We start from the raw sequence: 23,090 nt of genomic DNA, 5'->3' as shown, positions 1-23,090 counted from the left end.
TCATGCTTTTCTCCTCAACAGAGAGCGTCCCCCGATTGAGCAACAGCGCCGTAAAATAAGAAGAATGGCGCCTAATTACAGAGTTAATAATGCAGACTTTGTAATATCTCACGTGTAGATTCATCAGCCAGATTAAGTGTTTACTGACAATTGACAGTGATAGCGCACATCATCATCACTATTCCAACAATCCTCTCCTCACAGACAAGCATAAACACACTCGACTATCGCTAAATCAGATTTAACACACGTTTGTAATGACGATAATTCAGTTTATAATAGGGTTTATTCGCTCGGTCAGCAGGTGGCGGTATCCTCGTACACTGGGGAGTAAACTGCCATTAAACGAACAGAAGAAGAAGAAAACATCTGCACATGCGCGGTACGGATCGGGTAGACCCGATTTGTACGGTCAGACTTTACACATGCGCAGTAAGGATCGGAGAGTCCTGATCTGTAACTTTCTTTTTATTTTTCGTTTTTGTCTACATCGTACTGAAATGCTTCATTATTGCAAACATTTTAAGATATACTTGTTATTCTTAACATTTTAACAGATACGCTGACCCATAACTATCGTAAAACGCTACGACCGGAAGTAAAAACCTTTCGCGCATGCGGGGTACCGATCGGGTTTCCGGTACGGATCGGGTAGTGACAAGGACTTCTCCCGTTCTCCCGTCCGCTGCTGTAGTGGCATTTGTCTCCCTTAAGACGGTCTTTAAGAGCATTGTCGGTATGTTATTCTGTTCCATCTTTACTAATGAACAATCTACTTGAAGAAATGTGATTGCAGTGTTTGCTTAATAGAAAAGTTTGTAAAGAGGGAATTAGCTAACGCTTTCGGCTAAACAAGTCATTGTACTGTTATTGTGTATTTCTCCTCATCTATGGTTTCTAAGAGCATTTCATGTCATGTTGTTTCTCAGTTTTACCCTACTTCAACTGGCCTAAGTAAAGGGAGTGAAGTCAAACCCTCTTGTCTGCGTGGTCATTTTGAAGAGGAGTTTAGTCTGAATGTCGACTCTAGCAAGGCGTTAGAGGCAGAGGACATGACAATACATGTTTGTGGTGCTCTATTTAAAACTGTTGGCCTGTGAAACTTTTAGAAAAGTGAAATGCCCCTAAAGTAGTTAAATCATCTATGTGTAATCATCGAGTCTAACTGTTGCAGACTAGTAGATAATTATAAGACTAGTTGCATTAAAGCCACATTGGGGTTGATACAGGTGAATATGTACTTTTAGAAGTATCACAGTTTATTTCTAAAGGGATACATGTTGTTTGTGGTGCTCTATTTAAAAACTATTAGCCTGTGAAACTATTAGAAAAGTGAAATCTTCCTAAACTAGCTAAATTAAATGCTGTGTGGGAATACACGGTTTTTAGAAGTATCACATTTCTAAAGGGATACCTGTTATTTGCGGCACTCTGTTTGAAAACTATTTGCTCCTAAAGAAAAAGCAAAATGCTCCTAACTAGTTAAAATACCCCCAAAGTAGTTAAATTAAATCATCTATGTCTAAATAACAGAACTCTGAGACCTATACAATCCTTTAAAAATAGTTTTAAAAAAAAGTACAGGTATATTACTACTGACATTGTAAAGTTCTTCTTTAGATGTTGGCTGCTTTTTCTTCTGTTCTGTGTCAGGACTATCTTTTTGGGGTCTTTCTGTTGTATTCCTGCTTCAGTAATATTGAGATCCGGGCTCTGGGAGGTCAATCCATCATGGATAGTGTTCTACTGTATGTTTTTCTATCTGGGCCTGCTTTTACTGCATTGGCAGTGTATCATTGGCATGCTGAAAAAACAAAGCTGTTGCCAACCAGATGCTCTTTAGATGGTAGATCAAAATCTGATGATACGTTTCAGCTTTAATAAGACACTCACTGTTGTATCTCTTCTCCTGACAGTCCTCACATTTTTAAGGATACACTGCACAACATGCAGAGATATGCCAAGATATTCTAATAGCATTTTAACAGAAAAACTAAAATTTTATACCTGTCACACTGTGTCCTTTGTCATTTTTCTTTTTTACAGAATCAACTAAAGAAACGGGAACAATTATGTGTTTTTGTGATTAACAAAGTGCTCAAAGATTTGGTTTTACCTGTGCTATTTGTCCACTAACACCGATTCACCTGTGTTACTTGCCGTTTTATGCTTGACTGAGTAATATATAAAGAAATGAGGAGTAGATCAAGACTGTTTGCACAGGACTGGATATCAGAGATTGTAGCTTTCCTAAAATGCAGCCACAAAAGGATATAATAGTATTACCAGCTAAAATCTGGCAGACAAAAACAAATGCTTGTTGAGTTAAATGGTAATTAGACTGATTGTTATATAGTGTTTTTCTGCTCTCCTGGAGCCCTCAAAGCGCTTTATACAACATACCACCTTCGACTATTCACACAAGCACTTTCTTCTATGCTTCTAAGCACTTTCCAGCTAACCTTCACACACATTCATACTTGAGGGGGGTTAAGACTACACTGAAATATTTAAGTCCACTGGGTTTCCTTAACCAAAACAATGCCAAGATGTGTGAAAAGTAAAAAAAAATAAACAAGAACCCTAACCCTAATTACTTTTCCAAGAAAATAGAAACTTGATGGAAGCTAGCAGCTAACATTAGCTTACTCTTTAGCTTTCAGGAAATCACACCGATAAGCACATAAAACTGATATTAATTAACTTCATATTTAATACACGACTTAGCAGATTTTTAATGAATTGAAAACTGAAATAACATCTATGAAACCATCTAATTAATTTAGGTTTTTGACAGACCTTTACCTAACTAAAGTTTGCCAAAATGATAGTTAACTCTTGTAATGATGACAGCAAATCCTTATTTGCCTAGTATCATGTTTTATGTTGTTAATACTCCTAGACTGTAGGGGGAGCTAGAGAGCAAGGGGAGTTACCTCAGAGTAGACTGTGATGGCGAAGCTTTGTTTACATGTGAACCACAGTTCGATAAAATACCTTCTCTTCAAGTAATGGTGTCATTCTTAAGAACCCACAACAACATAAAGAAACAAGACATGGTGTCAGAAGATGGACTTGAAGAAAGGTAACGGACTACAATATAGCAGTACCGACGGATCAGCTTAGCAGTGAACGTAGTGTAGCTAACTCGCCGAGGGAGAGAAAAGAGACCTAGCGACGTAAGCATGGACGGCTTACACCCACCACCGATTCTTCAGTTGACTGGAAATGTGGCTGAAAATTGGAGAAGATTTAAGCAACGTTTCACGTTGTACCTATCAGCAATTGGACTTGACGAGGCAAGTGAGAGAGGAAAATCTTGACCTGGAAAAAGCATTAACACTGCAGAGCAGCTGAAACGGTGAGGGCACAAGCTAAAGAACTGCTTAGTGACAGCTGCAGAGTGGATGCTGTGAATAAGAACACACACAGAGTCAAAAAGGAGAGTGCTGCCGCTGAAATGAAACTGCAATTGAAATCGCCAGCAAACAGGGACAGAAAAGAAAAGACTTGTGGTCGCTGCGGAATGCAACATCCTCCTAAAAAATGTCCAGCATATGGGAAAAGATGCAATACATGTAACAAAAATAACCATTATGCTAGGTGCTGCAAAGCTCAAACCCTGAAACAAAGTGCAGTCCATACTGTGGATGAAGAAGACACAGAGGAACTCTATGTAGCTGCAGTGACAGACAATAAGACAGGTGAAAAGGACTGGATAATGACACTCAAAGTGAATGACACACTCATGAAAGTCAAGCTGGATACTGGAGCTCAAGTGAATGTCATATCAGAAGCAGAGTTCAAGAAAATCAGACCTAGACCTAAAATGCATGCAACGAAGGTGAAAGTGAGTGGATACTCAGGTGCAGAAATACCTGTGAAAGGAAAATGCATGGTTAAAGTGACACACAAAGACAAGGAGCATACGCTAACATTCATTGTGGTGCCGAAGACTGTGCAGCCTATACTAGGGTTACATGCCTGTGAGAGTCTGAACCTAGTGAAAAGAGTGCTCGTTGTGGAAACTGATGATGACATGGACTATAATGAGTTGATGAAGGAATATGGTGACCTATTTCAGGGACTTGGTTGCCTTGCTGGAGAACACACAATCAGAGTCGATGAAAGTGCAACACCAGTCATTCATCCATGCCGCAAAGTACCATTTGCTCTACAAAAGCCACTGAAAGCCGAGTTGGACAGGATGGAAAACCTGGAAGTGATTGAAAAGATCGATGAGCCAACAGAGTGGGTGAGTTCTCTTGTTATTGTGGAGAAAAAGACTGCAAAGCTCAGAGTTTGCATGGATCCTAGAGATCTGAATAGAGCAATAAAGAGAGAAGATTTCAAACTACCTACAAGAGAGGAGATAATGTCACAGTTTGCAAAAGCGAAGTACTTTAGCAAGCTAGACGCTTCATCAGAATTTTGGCAACTGAAGCTGGACGAAGCAAGTTCAAAACTGTGCACGTTCAACAGCCCATTTGGCAGGTACAGATTCCGGCGACTGCCGTTTGGGATTGCTTCAGCACCTGAGGTGTATCACAAGACAATACACATGATCTATGAACACCTGGAAGGAGTCGACACGTCAATGGATGACATCATTGTGTGAGGTAGCACAAAAGCTGAACATGACATGAGACTGAGAAATGTTCTTGAAGCAACCAGAAAAGCCAATCTGAAGCTGAACAAAGAGAAATGCCAGCTTGGGGCGAAGGAACTGACATTCGTTGGAGATATCCTGAGCAGTGAAGGCATCAGACCAGATCCTCAAAAGGTGTCTGCAATTGAAAACATGCCGAGGCCGCAATGCAAGAAAGATGTGCAGAGATTTAATGGCATGATAAACTACATGGGAAAATTCATACCCAATCTCTCAGAAAAAATGGCGCCACTGAGACAGCTAACTGAAAAGAGAATCGAATGGGAGTGGAATCATGAACATGAGAAAGCATGGCGTGACTTGAAAGATCTGCTTACAAAGGAACCAGTTCTGAAGTTTTATGATCCAATGAGACCTATTAAGATCTCATCAGATGCATCACAGAGTGGGCTTGGAGCTGTTCTTCTGCAGAAGTATGATGAGTGGCAGCCTGTTGCATATGCATCGCGATCCATGACAGACGCAGAGACAAGATATGCACAGATTGAAAAAGAACTGCTCAGCATAATGTACGCATGTGAGAGATTTCACCAGTTTGTGTCTGGGCAGGCCATCAGTGTTGAAACTGACCACAAGCCACTGATAGCATTGTTCCAAAAACCACTAAATGACTGTCCACTGAGAATCCAAAAAATGATGATCCGGCTGCAACGTTACACGCTTAACGTGATGTACACACCTGGCAAGCTGATGTACACAGCTGACACATTATCCCGAGCTGTTGATCCGAATGAGCCAGCGAACACCAAGATGGATGATGATGTAAGAGCATATGTGAGCATGGTCACAAGTGCACTTCCTGTTGCAGAAGGGAAGATGGAGCTCATCAGAACGGAGACAAGCAAAGATGGAACGTTACAAGCACTGCGCAAAACCATCATAGATGGATGGCCCAGCTGTAAGCAAAACTGCTCACCTGTTATTCAAGAGTACTGGAACTGCAGAGCAGAACTGTCTGTAGTGGATGATGTGGTGTTCAAGGGAAGTAAAATTGTCATCCCAAAGAGCCTGTGAGGAGAGATGCTCAAAAAGATACACGCAGGGCATCTAGGCATGGAAAAATGTAAAAAGGAGAGCACGTGAGGTGATGTACTGGCCACGGATTAATCAGGATGTGACAAATGAAGTGTCGAACTGTTCAACATGTCTGACATATCAAGCAAGCAATCCTGCCGAGCCACTAAAGCCGCACCCAGTGCCAGACCGACCATATCAGAAAGTGGGGGCTGACCTCTTTGTGTCTGGAGGAAAGGACTATATTATGGTCACAGACTACTACTCTTTGTATCCGGAAGTATGTAGACTGCAAACAACAACAGCAGAGGCTGTAATCACCTCTATGAAAGCTGTATTTGCACGACACGGTGTGCCAAGTGAAGTGTTCACAGACAATGGACCACAATTCTCCAATATTAGGTTTGGGCAGTTTGCCAAAGAATGGGACTTTGTTCACACAACATCAAGCCCGCACTACCCACAATCTAATGGACTAGTGGAAAAGTCCGTCCAAACAGTGAAGAGGCTGATGAGTAAGGCGAGAGACAGTGGTGCTGACTTCTACCAAAGCCTGCTAGTATACCGCACAACGCCACTTGAGTGTGGTATGCCACCAGCACAGCTTCTTATGGGACGACGCCTGAGATCAAACCTGCCCATTCAGGATAATCTGCTTAAAACAAAAGAGGGAAACAGCGTGAAGAAGTTTAAGGAGCAACAAAAAGCAAAGCAGAAGTTCTATTATGACAGAGGAACAAAAAACCTACCTGAACTGCATGCTGGGGATCAAGTGAGATTCAAAGACAAAACCAACACATGGGCATAGAAAGCAACTGTTCTAAGGAAAGATCAACCACGATCATACATCATTCAGAGAGAAGATGGAGCTATGCTGAGAAGAAATCGCCGAGATCTTCTTAAGGGACCAGTAGTAGTGGAGCAGAGGTTGGAGGCTGCTGAACAACCCCAACACACACATGAGACACTATCACCTGAAACACCTATGCATACACAAGAACAAACACTGAGAAGATCTGTAAGACAAGTAAAGCCACCTATGAGACTGATTGAGCAGATGTAATGTGTTGACATGTTGTTTGGAAGATGATGTCATAGTATCTATGCAAGTTTCACTATGTTTGGTTACTAGTGTTGAATGGACCATAATTGTTGAAAACTAGTTGTGTTGTTAACGTTACTTTGATAAAGCCTGGTTTAACAAGTAAAAAACAAATAGAGACTGTTTATGTTTGTGAAAGTAGGTATTGTCAAGGCTCGGCTGTGTGGCAGGCAGGAGGAGGACCCAAACGCAAAACTCACAGACACGGAGATGAACTCAAAATCACAGCTTTAATGCTGGAGTGGCAGAACATAGGAAATACAAAACTAAACTGGGAAAAGTAAACTAACATATGCAGAGACACAGGGAGATCCACACAACATGAGGGACGACGTCACGCTGAACAGAGGGAGACGCAGACAGAAATACACAGAGGGTTAACGAGGGGAGTGGGAACACACGGGGAACACAGGTGACACTGATAACCATAACGAGACAGGGCGGGGTGAACTGAACACTGACGGGAGAGGTGAAACAAGGAGCACAGAGGTTCAGACAGGAGGAGAGAGAGCACGAGTAGAACACCAACGTAACAGGCAGGGGAGACATGGAATAAACACGAAAGGGGACGAGGGCTCATAAATACATAGAGGGCACACAGGGGGAAGAGAGAGCACGGGGAGAACTTAGACATGATGGGCAGGGGAAGCATGGAATAAAACATAAGGAGAGACGAGGGCTCACAGATACACAGAGGGGCACACAGGGAGACATGAAGGGCAAGGGATCAAAACTAGAAGCCATGGAATAAATCACACAAGTACAATAATACGAAAATCACAAAGAACTAAAAACGCTGGGTCAGGAGACCCAGGACCGTGACAGTACCCCCCCCTCAAGGGCTGGCTCCAGACAGCCCAAACACAGAAAAACAAAACCAAACAGAAAACAACCCAGGGCGGGCGGCGGGGGCCCAGGACGGAGGGCTCGGAACAGAAAACAAAGAGCACAGCAAACACCGGAGCCCAAGAAAATAACTCAAACACAGAGCAGTTCAGGAGGCCGGCCGTGCGCAAGGCAACGGCGGCGACGCGGAAACAGTTCAGGAGGCCGGCCGTGCGCAAGGCAACGGCGGCGACGCGGAAACAGTTCAGGAGGCCGGCCGTGCGCAAGGCAACGGTGGCGACGCGGAAACAGTTCAGGAGGCCGGCCGTGCGCAAGGCAACGGCGGCGACGAAGGAGACGACGGAGCAGTTCAGGAGGCCGACCGCGCGGGAGGCGGCGGCGACGATGACAGCGCTGGTCCGGGGGCCGACCGTGCGGAAGGCGACGGCGGCCACCCAGGCGAAGGCGGTCCGGGGGCCGGCCGTGCGGAAGGCGACGGCGGCCACTCAGGCGACGACGGTGCAGTTCAGGGGGCCGGCCGCGCGGAAGGCAGCGGCGGCGGCTCTCCAGTGTCAGGCGTACCGGCCGAGGCCCGGTGGGCACAGGACCAGTCGAGGCTGCGGCGGGCACAGGACCAGTCGAGGCTGCGGCAGACGAAGACTCTGAGGAGGCTGCGGCAGACGAAGACTCTGAGGAGGCTGCGGCAGACGAAGACTCTGAGGAGGCCGGGCCGGGCGAGGTTGCAGAGGCCGAGGCCGGGCCGGGCGAGGTTGCAGAGGCCGAGGCCGGGCCGGGCGAGGTTGCAGAGGCTGAGGCTGGGCCGGGCGAGGTTGCAGAGGCCGAGGCCGGGCCGGGCGAGGTTGCGGAGGCCGAGGCCGGGCCGGGCGATGACGAGGCGGTCGCAGATGGCGGCTGGACAGGCTCCTCGGGCCCTCCAGCTGATGCGGCGTGAGGCTGAACGGGCCCCTCGGACCCTCCAGCGGAGACAGGAGGCTGAACGGGCCCCTCGGACCCTCCAGCGGGGACAGGAGGCTGAACGGGCCCCTCGGACCCTCCAGCGGAGACAGGAGGCTGAACGGGCCCCTCGGACCCTCCAGCGGAGACAGGAGGCTGAACGGGCCCCTCGGACCCTCCAGCGGAGACCAAAACAACGCCAACAGGCATGAAGTCCTTCGGCCGACATGAGGACAACTGGCGCTGCACTGAGCACTGACTCTGCCCAGGCAATACGAACATGGTGCAGTTCTTAGGGGGCTGCTTAAACTTCAGGGGTCCAGAATCAGCCGGTGACTGAGACCTAGCCTCTGGGGAAGCCCTGGAGTGGCAAACTGTGCCAACGGCGGCTAAACCATGGAAAGTACCCTGAGTAGAAATCCAGTTACCTCTCTGCATGGAGTGAATGAGCAAAACTGGCGACACAGGAGACTGAGCGGAGAGTGGCTGCTGGGCAGCTAACTGAGTTACTGGAGACACGGGTGAGAGCGGGAGCTGAGCTGCTGGACACACGGGGACCTGAGCTGCTGGACACACGGGGACCTGAGCTGCTGGACACACGGGGACCTGAGCTGCTAACGGTGGAGAAGTAAATGACTGCACAGGGGACTGAACTGATGTCTGTAGTAACGGTGGTGGTGAGAGTGGAGTAGGTGGTGGAGTTAATGACTTCACAGGGGAATGAACTAGAGGTAGTGACGGTTGTGGTGCTGGTGGTTGAGTGGGTGACTGTGCTAAAGGAGACTGCACTGGGGACACTGGAGACTGCACTGGGGACACTGGAGACTGCACTGGGGACACTGGAGACTGCAGTGATGGTTGTAGTGGAGGTGTAACGGGTGAAGGAGTGGCTGAAGTGGCTGTGGGTCGGACGGCTAGTGGCTCAGCTACAGGGTATGGTAACGGCAGGGCTATGGGTTGAATGACGGACTGAGTAGCAGCCTGAGTGGCTGGGTGTAGTGACGGTTGTGGTGGAAGAGAAACAGGTGGTAGTGTGGATGATGGAGCTAAGGGCGACTGAGTGGCAGACCGAACTGATGACTGAAGCGATGGTAGAGGTGAAAATGGAGCTTGTGGTGGAGTTAACGGCTGAGCTAGCGGGGACACAGGAGACTGAGCTGCGGGTGGCGGCGAGGGAGCTAACTGAGCTGCGGGTGGCGGCGAGGGAGCTAACTGAGCTGCGGGTGGCTGCGAGGGAGCTAACTGAGCTGCGGGTGGCTGCGAGGGAGCTAACTGAGCTGCGGGTGGCGGCGAGGGAGCTAACTGAGCTGCGAAGGGCGGCGAGGGAGCTAACGGAGCTGCGAAGGGCTGCGAGGGAGCTAACGGAGCTGCGAAGGGCTGCGAGGGAGCTAACGGAGCTGCGAAGGGCTGCGAGGGAGCTAACTGAGCTGGAAGTAGCAGCGAGGGAGCCGACGGAGCTTCTGGCAGCACAGAAGGTGAATTAGAAGGCCGAATGTCCGGCTGTGGGGTGGCGCGTCGGCGGCGTGAATGCCGTTTCTTTTTTGATGATGGCTCTGACGGGCCGAGCGGCTCCACATCCGGCCCTTCAGGCAGGTGGGTAGTAGCAGCTGGGGGATGAAGGTGGAGCTCGTTGCGGATTAAATCCTGTTCGAGTGGGTGGAGCGCACTGAGTAGCCAGGGAAGACCAGAGAACAAGCGCTGTAGTCTGGTTTCCACAGCACGGCGAAATTCCTTCCCCTCATGTTCGAGCCACAGATGCAGGAGTCTTTCCACGGAGTAGATTATGTCCAGACGCAGTTCTTCTGGTGGGTTGAGTGCTGCTGGGTCCATATCTGGTGACGTCGTACTGTCAAGGCTCGGCTGTGTGGCAGGCAGGAGGAGGACCCAAACGCAAAACTCACAGACACGGAGATGAACTCAAAATCACAGCTTTAATGCTGGAGTGGCAGAACATAGGAAATACAAAACTAAACTGGGAAAAGTAAACTAACATATGCAGAGACACAGGGAGATCCACACAACATGAGGGACGACGTCACGCTGAACAGAGGGAGACGCAGACAGAAATACACAGAGGGTTAACGAGGGGAGTGGGAACACACGGGGAACACAGGTGACACTGATAACCATAACGAGACAGGGCGGGGTGAACTGAACACTGACGGGAGAGGTGAAACAAGGAGCACAGAGGTTCAGACAGGAGGAGAGAGAGCACGAGTAGAACACCAACGTAACAGGCAGGGGAGACATGGAATAAACACGAAAGGGGACGAGGGCTCATAAATACATAGAGGGCACACAGGGGGAAGAGAGAGCACGGGGAGAACTTAGACATGATGGGCAGGGGAAGCATGGAATAAAACATAAGGAGAGACGAGGGCTCACAGATACACAGAGGGGCACACAGGGAGACATGAAGGGCAAGGGATCAAAACTAGAAGCCATGGAATAAATCACACAAGTACAATAATACGAAAATCACAAAGAACTAAAAACGCTGGGTCAGGAGACCCAGGACCGTGACAGGTATGTTATTTTATTGTTGAAAAAAAAGGAAGATGTAATGATAACAGCAAATCCTTATTTGCCTAGTATCATGTTTTATGTTGTTAATACTCCTAGACTGTAGGGGGAGCTAGAGAGCAAGGGGAGTTACCTCGGAGTAGACTGTGATGGCGAAGCTTTGTTTACATGTGAACCACAGTTCGATAAAATACCTTCTCTTCAAGTAATGGTGTCATTCTTAAGAACCCACAACAACATAAAGAAACAAGACAACTCTGGGAACAGATATTCTTGCTTGAATGTTAGCAGATCCTATAAATATTTGCTAGTTTAGCAAATTTCAGCATACCCTGATTACAAACAGTTTCACAGCACTGTTCAAATGCTGTCATTGTGATGCTGAGGAGCAAATAAAACACCGTTGGCAAATAGTTTACTCACCATGAATGTAGCCAGGCTCAGCCATAGCTAATGTTAGCTGCTGGATTCCTCTTCCCTGCCTCCTTTCTTTCTGAATTCTGTGCTTGGTATGTTTTTGGTACCAAGCACACCATTGCTGATGGATATTTAATTAGAATATTAATACATTACTCAGCAATTCTTCTTTGTAAAATTACAATAGATGATTGGAAATGTGTTATTAGAATTTACATGCAAGGTCTAACTGAATATGCTCTGACTTCCGAAAACATTTTATAGAAGCAAAATTATGAAAATCAACCAGTGCATGAAGCTACTGTTAAAATGACAAGTTAAGCTGAAGATGGTTATTTCAAATACCCTTTATATCATATGTTGTGTAGTCTAATCCTCACAGTTTAAGAGTGAACAGGCATGGAAGATGGGGGATTTTTGAAAAGCAGTTAAGTGATGTTATCTTTTGCGCCTTTCTTTCATCCCTGGTACACAGAGATGTGGGGGTGGGAAGAATGGTCAGTTTACAGTGACCACCACTTAGCCAATAAAAGATCAGTGTGTGACAGAGAGGGAGGGAGAAAGAGGAAGCAAAGAGAATGTGAGGGCAGAGAAGGAAGAAGGCAGTGAAAAGTGTCATGTTGCATTATCAGTTTCTTGAGATGGAAGAGTGAGTGATCCTTTTAAGTCACTGTGTAATGTGTAATCATTCCTTTAATGTAGAAGTTGATTCTCTTTTTGATTACATTTTTTTTAACTACCACGACTTTGAAACCACCTTCATAAATACACTTTATTTATTTATACATTAGATACTGGAAGATTAAACTGGAAGAATTTAAGATTTAATGTTCACAATAAATGTCTGTTCAATGCAGGATTATGACACTATAATGTTCTCTAATGATGGCTGTAGAGTTGCACTTTCAGGTATCCATGTTTGGTAAGACTGGAATATCTCAAGGACCATTAGATAGAATTCCATGAAATGTTAAACAGGCATCCTTGGACTTTAGAGCAGGAACTAATGAGATGCTCAAATCTTTCTTCAAGCACTTGGCTGACTTTAAATGGATGCGACAAACATGTCACATTATGCTACGTGAGAGTTGGGGTGGACTGACAAAAACATTCTGGTTTAATTAGATGTTTAATATTAATAACTCTGTGTAATAGAGTGGATTGTTGCCCCCCAGTGTTAAAATACAGAAGTGCCTGTTACAGGGCTAGTTCTTGGTTGACCAATATATAACAACAAAAAAGGGTAGTTTCTGCACCGCTAAGAAACAACAAGTTAGTGTGTGATGTCCTGCTGTTCAATAAAGGCACCTATCCACGTCCTTCTGTCCTGATCTTTTTAAGAGCCTAATCCAGAATATCACAACTGGTGACGAGGATTCTAAAGATTTCCACAGCGTGACAGAGGCTGTAGAAGGGCTGTGTTCACATGTAAAAAAAAAATACAAACAAAGACGTTTTCTTCACGGCTGCAGCGAAACAGCTTTTGGTGAGCTAACATGGCGATGCATGTGGGTCGTGTTGAAGAGTATAATGAATCGAAGGAAGATTTTGAGTCATATTTGGAGCGGTTGGAGCAATGGATGTTGGCAAATGATGTTTCCGATGAGAAGAAAGTGTGCACGTTTCTCTCTGTGATCGGAGCAGATACATACAGGCTGCTAAAGAATCTTGTGTCTCCGAGGGTACCGAGTACCATGGGATATGCAGCGCTGACTGGGGCGTTAAGTGCGCATTATAAGCCGACTCCAGTGGTGATAGCTGAGCGTTTTCGTTTTCAGAAACGTAACCAGAAAGAAGGGGAGGCAGTTTCTGACTATGTTGTCGCCCTGAGGCAGTTGTCAGCCACATGTGATTTTGGACAATATTTGGATGAGGCCCTGAGGGATCGTTTTGTTAGTGGGCTGCGTTCTGATGCTGTGCAGCGCAAGCTACTATCGGAAAAAGATCTTACATTTCCACGTGCATGTGAGATTTCCGTATCCATGGAACTCGCTTCGAAAAATACGATGGAGTTCTCAGGACGCCAGGACCCTCACCACGTAAATGCCTTGACAAATGCTCCAAATTTTTTCAACAAAGGATGGAAAGGACAGAACAGGCAAGAGGGCAATAACAAGCCAAAGAACTGGAAGGGACCTAAAAAAGACACAGGAATGAAGCAACCATGTTATCGTTGTGGTGGAAAGCATTCAGCACGTGAGTGCAAATTTAAGAGTGAAAAGTGTCATGTTTGTGCAAAAATAGGACACATTGCACGTGCTTGCACGAATAAAAAATTCAGTCAGCAAACTCAGTATTTGGAAACTGAGGATGAATGCTCAAGTAGGAATAATGAAGCTGAACTTTTTGGAGTTTATTCAATGTACTCCATCACCTCCAGTGAGAAGGGATACACAGTGGATGTTGCGCTTGGGAGCAAGAACACCACCATGCTGCTGGATACAGGATCAGCAGTGTCGGTGGTATCAGACAAGTATTATCAGATGCATCTCACTCATTTCCCTATAAAACCAGCCAGTGGGCTAAAGCTCAAGTCCTACTCAGGCCAACACATTGCTGTGCGTGGATATATTATGTTACCAGTACAGTATGGGACTCAAAACATCACCCTACCACTGATCGTTGTTCAGGGAGACAGACCAGCTCTGATTGGACGAAACTGGTTAAAGAAACTACAGCTGAACTGGAAACAGATTTTCACAGTACACAAGGTACTGGTGCAGAAAGAAGCAAAGCCAGGAGTACTAGAAGTGATTCAGCGCCATCAGGCAGTGTTTTCGGATGACCAAGGCTGCATAAAAGGATTTAAAGCTAGAATCCACACTAAACCAAACACCACACCAATTTTCTGTAAAGCTCGCCCAGTTCCTTATGCACTAAAAGAAGCTGTGGAAAAGGAGCTGGACAGATTGGAAAAGGTGAAGGTTATTTCAAAGGTTGAGAAAGGTGAGTGGGCATCCCCTATTGTTACTGTGCCAAAGGCAGACAAAACAATTAGGATATGTGGTGACTACAAAGTCAGTGTCAACCAGTGTGTTGAAGAGGAAAGATATCCACTTCCAAATACTGAAGATTTGTTTGCCACTTTAGCTGGAGGAACATCCTTCAGTAAACTTGACCTTTCTCATGCCTATCAGCAGCTACAGTTAGATGAAGAATCAGAGAAGTATCTGGTCACCAACACACACAAAGGTCTCTATAAGTACAATCGCCTCAGCTATGGTGTTTCCAGTGCTCCGGCTCTTTTCCAGTCTGTGATGGATCAAATCCTTCAGGGGATGGAGCATGTGACCTGCTTTTTGGATGACATCCTCATCACTGCTTCATCTGAAAGGGATCATTTGAAGAGGTTGGAGGAAGTACTCACACGTCTGGAGAAGCATGGTGTCAGAGTGAAGCTTTCCAAGTGCCACTTTCTTCAGAGCAGTGTGGAGTACCTGGGACATCGTATTGACAGGGATGGTCTGCATCCTTTAGAGGAAAAGGTAGCAGCCATAGCAAATGCAACAGAACCAACAAACGTCACTGAACTGAAGTCCTTTCTTGGTCTTCTAAATTACTACAGTCGATTTTTGGAAAATCCATCCACCATTCTTCAGCCTTTGCATAACCTGTTGAGAAAAGATGCTAAATGGATTTGGACGATGGAATGTGCAAAAGCATTCAGGGATGCAAAAAGTCTACTGCTGCAGAACAAAGTGTTGGTGCACTACAGCACAAACCTGCCATTGAAGTTAGCCTGCAATGCATCACCTTATGGATTGGGCACAGTCATCTCTCATGTCATGGAAAATGGAGAGGAAAGGCCTGTGGCTTTCGCATCAAGAACATTAACTGAAGCTGAGCGAAAGTATGCCCAGATAGAAAAAGAGGCCCTTGCCATAATTTTTGGAGTAAAGAAATTCCATAAATATCTGTATGGAAGGAAATTCACCCTCATAACAGATCATAAGCCACTGCTGGCTATACTAGGGCCAAAGTCAGCTGTCCCAACACTCGCTGCACTAAGAATGCAACGCTGGGCTCTTATTCTAATGGCATACAATTATGACATTGAATATAGAAGATCAGCTGAACATGCTAATGCAGATGCATTGTCACGTCTACCTCGGAATACGCCAGAAAACATTGCCGAGGAGGGAAGTATCTTCTATTTCTCACATGTGGAAGAGCTACCAATAGTAGCTAAAGACATTGAGAGAGCAACCATGAAGGATCCAATCCTCAGCAAGGTCTGGAGCTACACCATGAATGGGTGGCCGAGTTATATGCAAGACGAATCACTTAAGCCTTACTTTACACGCAGACATGAGCTGTCAGCAGAACAAGGATGTGTTCTTTGGGGACAACGGGTCATCATTCCACCGGTTTACCAACAGAAAGTGCTGGAAGACCTGCATCATGAACATCCAGGTATCTGTCGTATGAAAGCACTCGCTCGCAGTTACCTGTGGTGGCCAGGCTGTGATGGTGATATACAAGAACTGGTTCAAAGCTGCTCAGTCTGTCAGGCTGTACAGAAGTCACCACCCGTTGCACCACTCCATCCGTGGAAGTGGCCTGAGAGAGTTTGGCAACGGATTCACATTGATTTAGCTGAAAAAGGCAAGCAGTACTTTTTAGTTGTCATTGACAGTCATTCAAAATGGTTGGAAGTGTTCCCTATGCCATCCATTACCTCACACAACACCATTGAGGTTTTGAGAGGGTTATTTGCTTCATATGGACTTCCAGAAGAGCTTGTTTCAGACAATGGACCTCAACTTGTGTCAAAGGAATTCAATCAGTTTCTGGAGTTAAATGGGATCAGACACACAGCTGTTCCTGCCTATCATCCTGCATCAAACGGGGCAGCAGAGAGGTCAGTACAAATCCTGAAACGATCCCTGATGAAAAATGTGCTGGAAGCAGATGGTCAGGCCACATTGCCACTCAGTCATCGTTTGGCAAACTTCCTTATCATGTATCGCAGTACACCGCACACTGTGACGGGTCGTACACCAGCAGAGTTGTTCCTGAAACATCAGATCCGGACTCGCTTCAGCCTGCTGAAACCTGAACTAAGCAGACACATTGAACAGAAACAGTCTGAGCAGAAGCGACACCATGATTACAAAACCCAACCTGTTCGTGTTTTTTTGGAGGGAGACGCTGTGCGTATCCGAAACTTCAGGGGGGGGGGGGGGAAACAAAATGGACTCAGGGAACAGTTCTGAAGAAAATGGGAAGTGTTACTTACCTGATACAAGAGGGACAGAGAACACGCACAATACATGTGGATCACCTGTTACCATGGTAAAAATACTCTTTTGCAAGGTAAAAATACTCTTCTACTTTACTGGAAGAGAGATACCTATAGTCAGCATTTAACCGGTTTACTTCTTGTGCAGTTGTAGATGTTTCATTGCAATGTTTTTGTGAGGTATTTGTGAATTTTTGCAGTTTTTTTAATTCATCCTTTGATGGTCTGGGAGCAGACACACTCTTTATGGGAATGGGAGTTTTGGGGGGATGTCAGGAGGAGAGAAACTGCAGAGAGGCAACTCTGGTACCTGGATATCTGGATAATCATGTTGTGGGGTGTTTAATATAAAGACAACTCCCATTTCAGTCCAGTAACAGCTGCAAACCTGCCATGCAACATGAACAGCGTCAGGACGAGTAAGAGAACCCTGGGAGAATTTCACAATACAAGTTTCTGACATTCACTCTTCTTTTCTGTCAGCTAAGAGACAAAATGTATTTTAACCAGATATCTTATCTTTTGTGGAATTTCTGACAATGAACCATTATTACATTGTCTCACACATACACACACACAGACACACACACTGTGTGCACAATGTGTCCTTGCGTTATCCTTCTGGAATGTCAACACGTTCTCACTCCCAACTCGTCAAACTTGTGACGCATGCTCAGGCTCCCTCTGCTGCACTTATGGACGCGCAGGGTACCCCTCTCGCGTCGGGAATTGACGTGAAGGGTCCTCCGATTGAAGAGATTGCCGCGGAAGTGCCTGTTGTCGGTATATTTAGACATTTTCCAAATCACATTGTAGTGACGTATACAGAACACAATAAATTATATAATGTAAACAACTACCTGAAAAACAGGTAGAACGATACTTTTGTATGGTTTATTGCATTTATGGAGGGAGTGGTGTATGCTGGGTAATGGCACAGCTAGCTACTGGGTGACTTTATTCACCCGCTTCGGCTGTTATCAGTCCATAGATATGGGCCATCTCCAGCTAGATTGTTCAGAAGGTTGTTATCATCCATCCAGATGGAGGATCACTAACAGGAGCGTGGGAAGACTCCAGAATCCACTCTGGCTGCAATCCGGTGGATATGCAGTGTTTACAGGTAATACCATTTAAACGGACAGCATTTATAGAATGACTATTAAAAGTCAGCGAGTGTCAGTAATGTTAATGTGGTTATGTTAGTAATACACCGAGTGCTAATATAACAGCTTTAAGATGCATTTATAGATGTTATTACGTGTTTTACCGTCTTTATGGTGCTAGCTTAAAGTTACGGTGTAAACGTTAGCTTATATTGGAGTAAAGCTGTTACTGGTTAAACGATGTTAGCACAGAAATATTAGCTTCTGTCATGACTGACGAAGTTACTAGTTAATAAAGTTTCCAGTAAAGTGTTTAATCGCAGCCACAGACTGACAGCAAATATCTCGATTAGCTTCAGTGCATCTGTAATAAATATGTGCAAGTTTCAGTGCTTCGTTTAAACTGTATGATACTTATACTGACCCAGGGTCAGTGTAAAATACAATCCTAGCTGTGTGAATAAAGCCTGGCTCCTTTAATCCTGCATGAAAAACCTCAGGATGCAGGTTATTATTACTCTTTCCTGCTGGCACACCTGTCACACCTGAGAGTCAGCTAGAAACTTACAGTGACGTGGACATCATGCAAAGACTGCCAGACTCTGTAATGCTGCAAATGATCAGTGACTCAAGTTAACACTAAACTTTAAACGGCACCTCTGTGTCTCTGTGTGCTGAACATCTAGGATTGAGTCAGGCTGCATCAGCTGAAGCTGTTATTTGTATATATCAGTATTTTTTATTCAGGTGTGGGGAAAATACGTAAGACTGCAGTGAAGCGATGCACCAGATTAATCCCTGGCCAAAGGTATCGTACTTAAATCAGACTACTGATCCAGCCACATCAGCCTTTTGTGAGGTCTGTTTAAAGTAGACTAAAAGTGAACTGCAGGTTCCTGAGAGGTGGACTGTGAGCACAGAAACACATGTTAATACATACAGCTGCAGCAAACTTACATTAATTTTAAATAGATTTGTTACTCTGATGTCTGTCTCTGTGTTAGTCCTCTGACAGACTGGTGACCTGTCCAGGTGTGCTCTACCTATGACTACTGGGACAGGCTCTAGCCTCTGTAAAAGAAATTTTCTGTTATTCTCATTTAAAGTATTTAAGTGCTTATGCATGTGCTTAGTTGTGACACTGTTACTGTTCAGTGAAAGTTTCTAAAACTAGATGAACTTACTTCAGCGTCAGCAGTTTGAGAAAACAACTCCCTTTACAAGTGCTGATAAGGCCAAGGGCACCAAACAGCATAACCATTGATCCGTTAGGTTTCATAGCGAGACACGTGAAGTGTGGTAGGATCAGTTCGTAACTTCCTCCCTCTTCCTTGGAATGCATAAATGAGTAGGAGCACCACTTCTGTGGCAGCGCTGACTGTGAACTGTAATGTTTGATGTGTGTTGGCGCAGTAATAAATAGCTTGATCACAGCTCTTTCTGTGTTGCAGACTTTATTTTAAAAATTCCACGACCCCCCCCCCCCCCCCCCCCCCCACCCTCCCACTGTGAACATGAATTGAATATTCAGAAGACATTTGTTTAAATAGTTCTACAAATCTGAGCTGTTGGTGTGTCCTTGGATTGTGTGGTAATAATATTAGAGCTAGTAATCTTTCTTACTGAATCTCTACTATGAGTCATGTTACCTGAGATTAATTCTATGTTTACCTGTCAGCCTGGACGAATGTGCTGTGTGAAGGAAATTAAATTAAATCAGATCTGAACATTTAAGGAACCTGTTCATATTTAATTGAAATATGAACCAGTGATTTTTTTGATTGCTGATTCCAAGAGAGTCTTTGTGGAAATCCTGTTTGGTTTTTTGTTATTTTAATTCTCTTCTCTGTTTTCCAGAACAGTTCTCCACAGTCGCTGTCCATATGGGTCAGTGGGACCAAGAAGCACTCTGCTAATGTGTGGACTCTGACCAGCAACATCCAGCAGGACCCAGACAGCGTTTTCTATCTCCCAGCTGGAGGTTTTTGTTTGTCTGTGACTGGAGAGTCAGATTTTTGTTGAGCTTCACACTTGCAGAGGTAAATCAGTTTGCAGAGATCCCTCCCACCCTGGCTTTTATGTGCTAGATTTCTTATCTGAAACAGTAATATTTCAGTGACTGCTGCTTATACCACAGGTTAATACACGCTACTGATCCCTCATAGGAGAATCATCAATTTTGGCAACAAAGAAGCCTGGTGGATGTTTGTTTACAGTCTGATGATGGGACATCATGCTCTGCATCTTCAAAGTTTGCCTCCTCATTATTATTCATACCCAGTAATGTGAAGTATGCTCATATCTACTATAACTGAACCAACCTGGTGCTCTTCATTGAGTCTGAATGTTGGATGTTGTGTATCTCGTGTTCTCTGGGCTTTGTTGTCCTCAGTCTTTTCGCAGGATCAGAAAACAAAACCAGGAGGCGCGTAAATGTTTCTTCTCCATGATGTTTCTTCAAATGTTTCTTCTGGATGATGATAAGACTGACACGGGATGCCACCTTTGGTCTTGTGATGAAGCAAAGCTCAGGAAGAAGTGGGATTAAATGGTACCCACATGTTGAGAAGGATGTACAGGGGCCAAATCTGCAGCCAAATCCAAGCTTCAATTGCAGAACGCTATAGACTGAGACATCTAAGGCATCAAATGTTTGATTAAACAGATGAAAAAGAGAAGTTTCTTCCCTATAATTATCACTTCTTAAAATCTGTAGCAACTTCAAGTCTGTCAGCGTGCTGAGCATGCTCAGAATGTGACAATATATTTTTGTTCAATATTTAATTTCTTTCAGTTGCAATTGTTAAAGGAAAAAAAAATTCTTATAATTTAGCAAAGAATTTATCAAAAAAAAAAACACATATATCTGTATTAGTTTTAGTAAATTAATTTGACACCTGTATTGAAAATACCATATTGTATTCATACAGAATCAGTATGGTATCATTGTTTGTCTGTTCACTGATTGTTGAAGCTAAGAGCTACTTTGATCTGTTTAGATCTAAAGTATCCAAAGTTGAGCTCTGATGTTTCTTCACCCCTGTGTGTGTGATATGTGATTCCTACATGCTGGCAGAGCAGCAGTTTGTGCTCACAGATGGTGACGGTGTGGAGAGACGGTGGTGTTTCCTCAGAAGAACCAGCAGAGTCACAAAGGACACCAGTCCATCTCACCACCTTGACTTGCTGACTGATGTTCGTCTGCACTGCACAGAGGAAATCAACTGACCGAGGTTTGTCCAGTGGCGTGTTATGAAATGTATATTTGTTTTATGCTTACAGATATGTTTTTCTTGACAGAGGCTCTGCAGAGGTCAGACAAAGCAGAGAAAACATGTGCTTTACATTTTACTGTGATTTATTGAGATATTTGTTGCCTGATGTTCAGCAGGAATGGAGAAATGGAATCAAAGGGAGATGTTTTTCCTGTTTTTGTAATGATGTAAGTAAATCTTCAATATTATTTATTTGCTTGGTTATATTAGGAGTGTTTCTGAGTGAGGGGGAGAGGAGTCATCATCCAGGTAAAGTGACGTAGATCAGTGGATACACTTGTCTCCCCTTTAAAGGAGACGATCCAAGTCATCCTTAAACGTTAGTGCTTTCAAATACACAAACATTTTTAAAGGACAAAAATGAACATCCAACTTTGACTGTAACACAAAATAAATCTTTGCATGTGTGTTTTCAAACTCTCAGATGGGCAGTATATCAGTCTTGGACTGTCTAACCTGCCGGAGCAGCACTGAATGACCACCGCACGAGCATGTTCCTGCAACATTCAGCATCTGATCCTTCATCTGTGTGCTGCTGCTTTTGGTAAGTAGAGTTACCCAACTCCAGTAACTCTAAACACATGCCACCCATTTCTAATGGCCTGGTTACTTCCTGTCAGTTACTTTAGAAACCATGTGGTCACCTGACCTAACACTGTTTCTTCTTCTTCCCCTTAATGTTCAAGTGTCACATGTCAAACAGCTGGAGAGGAAACTACACCAGTGTACTGGGATGTTTCACCAACACGTGCCAGATGCTGTTCCTTCATGGTGACATTACCAGAGACAGCCCCGCCCACCTCAGGACCTCGCCATTGATCATGATGATTATAATGATGACAGCGAGCGGAACTAAGACTGTAAAAATCCACGACCAGAATTTTTCTTTCTAATAATTAATGAATACTGAGAGCCTCTTTCTGTGTTTTGTCTGTTTTGGGTTTTTACCTCATTTGTTACTAACAAAGTTCACAAACTCACACAGTTTACATTCTGTATGTTTCCATCTTTACCAGCCACACTCTAACTGCATTTAAGAAAATAATCGTTAGAAATCGTCGTTTTTCTCTTTTGTAATTGATGATAATTCAGTGAATATATTGCGCTGCTTCCTTTTATTGCGTCTCACATTGCTTTATGTTTTTCAGTGTCCAGTTATTTTTTTACTGCTGTTTGAATTCTCTGTATGTTTGACCCTGTGGACTGTTTGATGGACTGCTTGTCTTCCTGTTTGTAACCGCTGCCTGTTTTTGGCTAAAGATTTGGATTTCTGACTTTAACACAGCCTCTGCATGTCCTCCCTTTGTGTCCTCTTCCTCTGTGAATGTGTTGCATGTGAGATTCATTTTATTAACAGCTTTCCCACAGTGAGTTGCATCAGCATTCATTCACAGCACATTTCAGAAGGATTCAGATTAATACAGTGATCTTACAGTCAGAATGATCCTGACAGAGTGCCACTGTAAATGATCTTTCATCAGGTAAATTTTAAAGTTCAGTATTTCAAAGCAGGAGTTATGAAGAATCATGCTGGCATTAGGACTAATAATATGTACTTACAAAGTCAAAGTTTTTTAATTATGCTAGAATATTGGAAGACAATCAACTTTTAGTGTTTTCCGCATATTAATTATTCTGAAATAGAGACGTGACCCTAACTGTACAGAAGCACTAAACAACTGACAATCTAACAGACATCATTGGCCTGAGCTGTCATGCACAGTGAGTCTGATCCTTTGCTGTGAGAGTCTGACAAGCATGTTTCTGGTCAGTTTGGAAGAAATAATATCACAATGTTGATCTTTTTTTCAATATTCCTTCTCTTTTACAACATAAACTGTGATCAAGGATGTTCACAGCATGTAATAATACTGACAGTCCAGGGCATTGTGGTCTGTTGAGCTAGGGTTAGGGTTAGCAATTCAGACATATGTAATCAATATTAAACGTCTCTGACGTGGGC

The 23,090-nt window shown here is 44.4% G+C and overlaps 1 long non-coding RNA gene across 8 annotated transcripts; it reads left to right on the top strand.

Moving 5' to 3' along the window:
- Positions 1-639: 639 nt before the first annotated feature.
- LOC309720915 lies at positions 640-22,369 on the top strand. 8 transcript variants are annotated; one of them, XR_014280592.1, is made up of 8 exons: positions 640-736; positions 17,790-17,869; positions 19,710-19,891; positions 20,018-20,403; positions 20,929-21,085; positions 21,338-21,446; positions 21,552-21,671; positions 21,814-22,369. It is a non-coding gene; the product is annotated as an uncharacterized lncRNA (long non-coding RNA). The 8 variants fall into 8 exon arrangements; XR_014280593.1 differs by lacking the exon at positions 640-736 and adding an exon at positions 16,698-17,529; XR_014280594.1 differs by lacking the exon at positions 640-736 and having other exon boundaries at positions 16,698-17,869; positions 21,338-21,376.
- Positions 22,370-23,090: the final 721 nt, after the last annotated feature.

The sequence above is a fragment of the Aulonocara stuartgranti genome (genome assembly GCF_965226115.1).
Source record: "Aulonocara stuartgranti genome assembly, chromosome: 13".
NCBI classification, from domain to species: domain Eukaryota; kingdom Metazoa; phylum Chordata; class Actinopteri; order Cichliformes; family Cichlidae; genus Aulonocara; species Aulonocara stuartgranti.
Note: the sequence above shows the minus strand (reverse complement) of the source record. Positions and strands in the feature narration are given on the sequence as shown.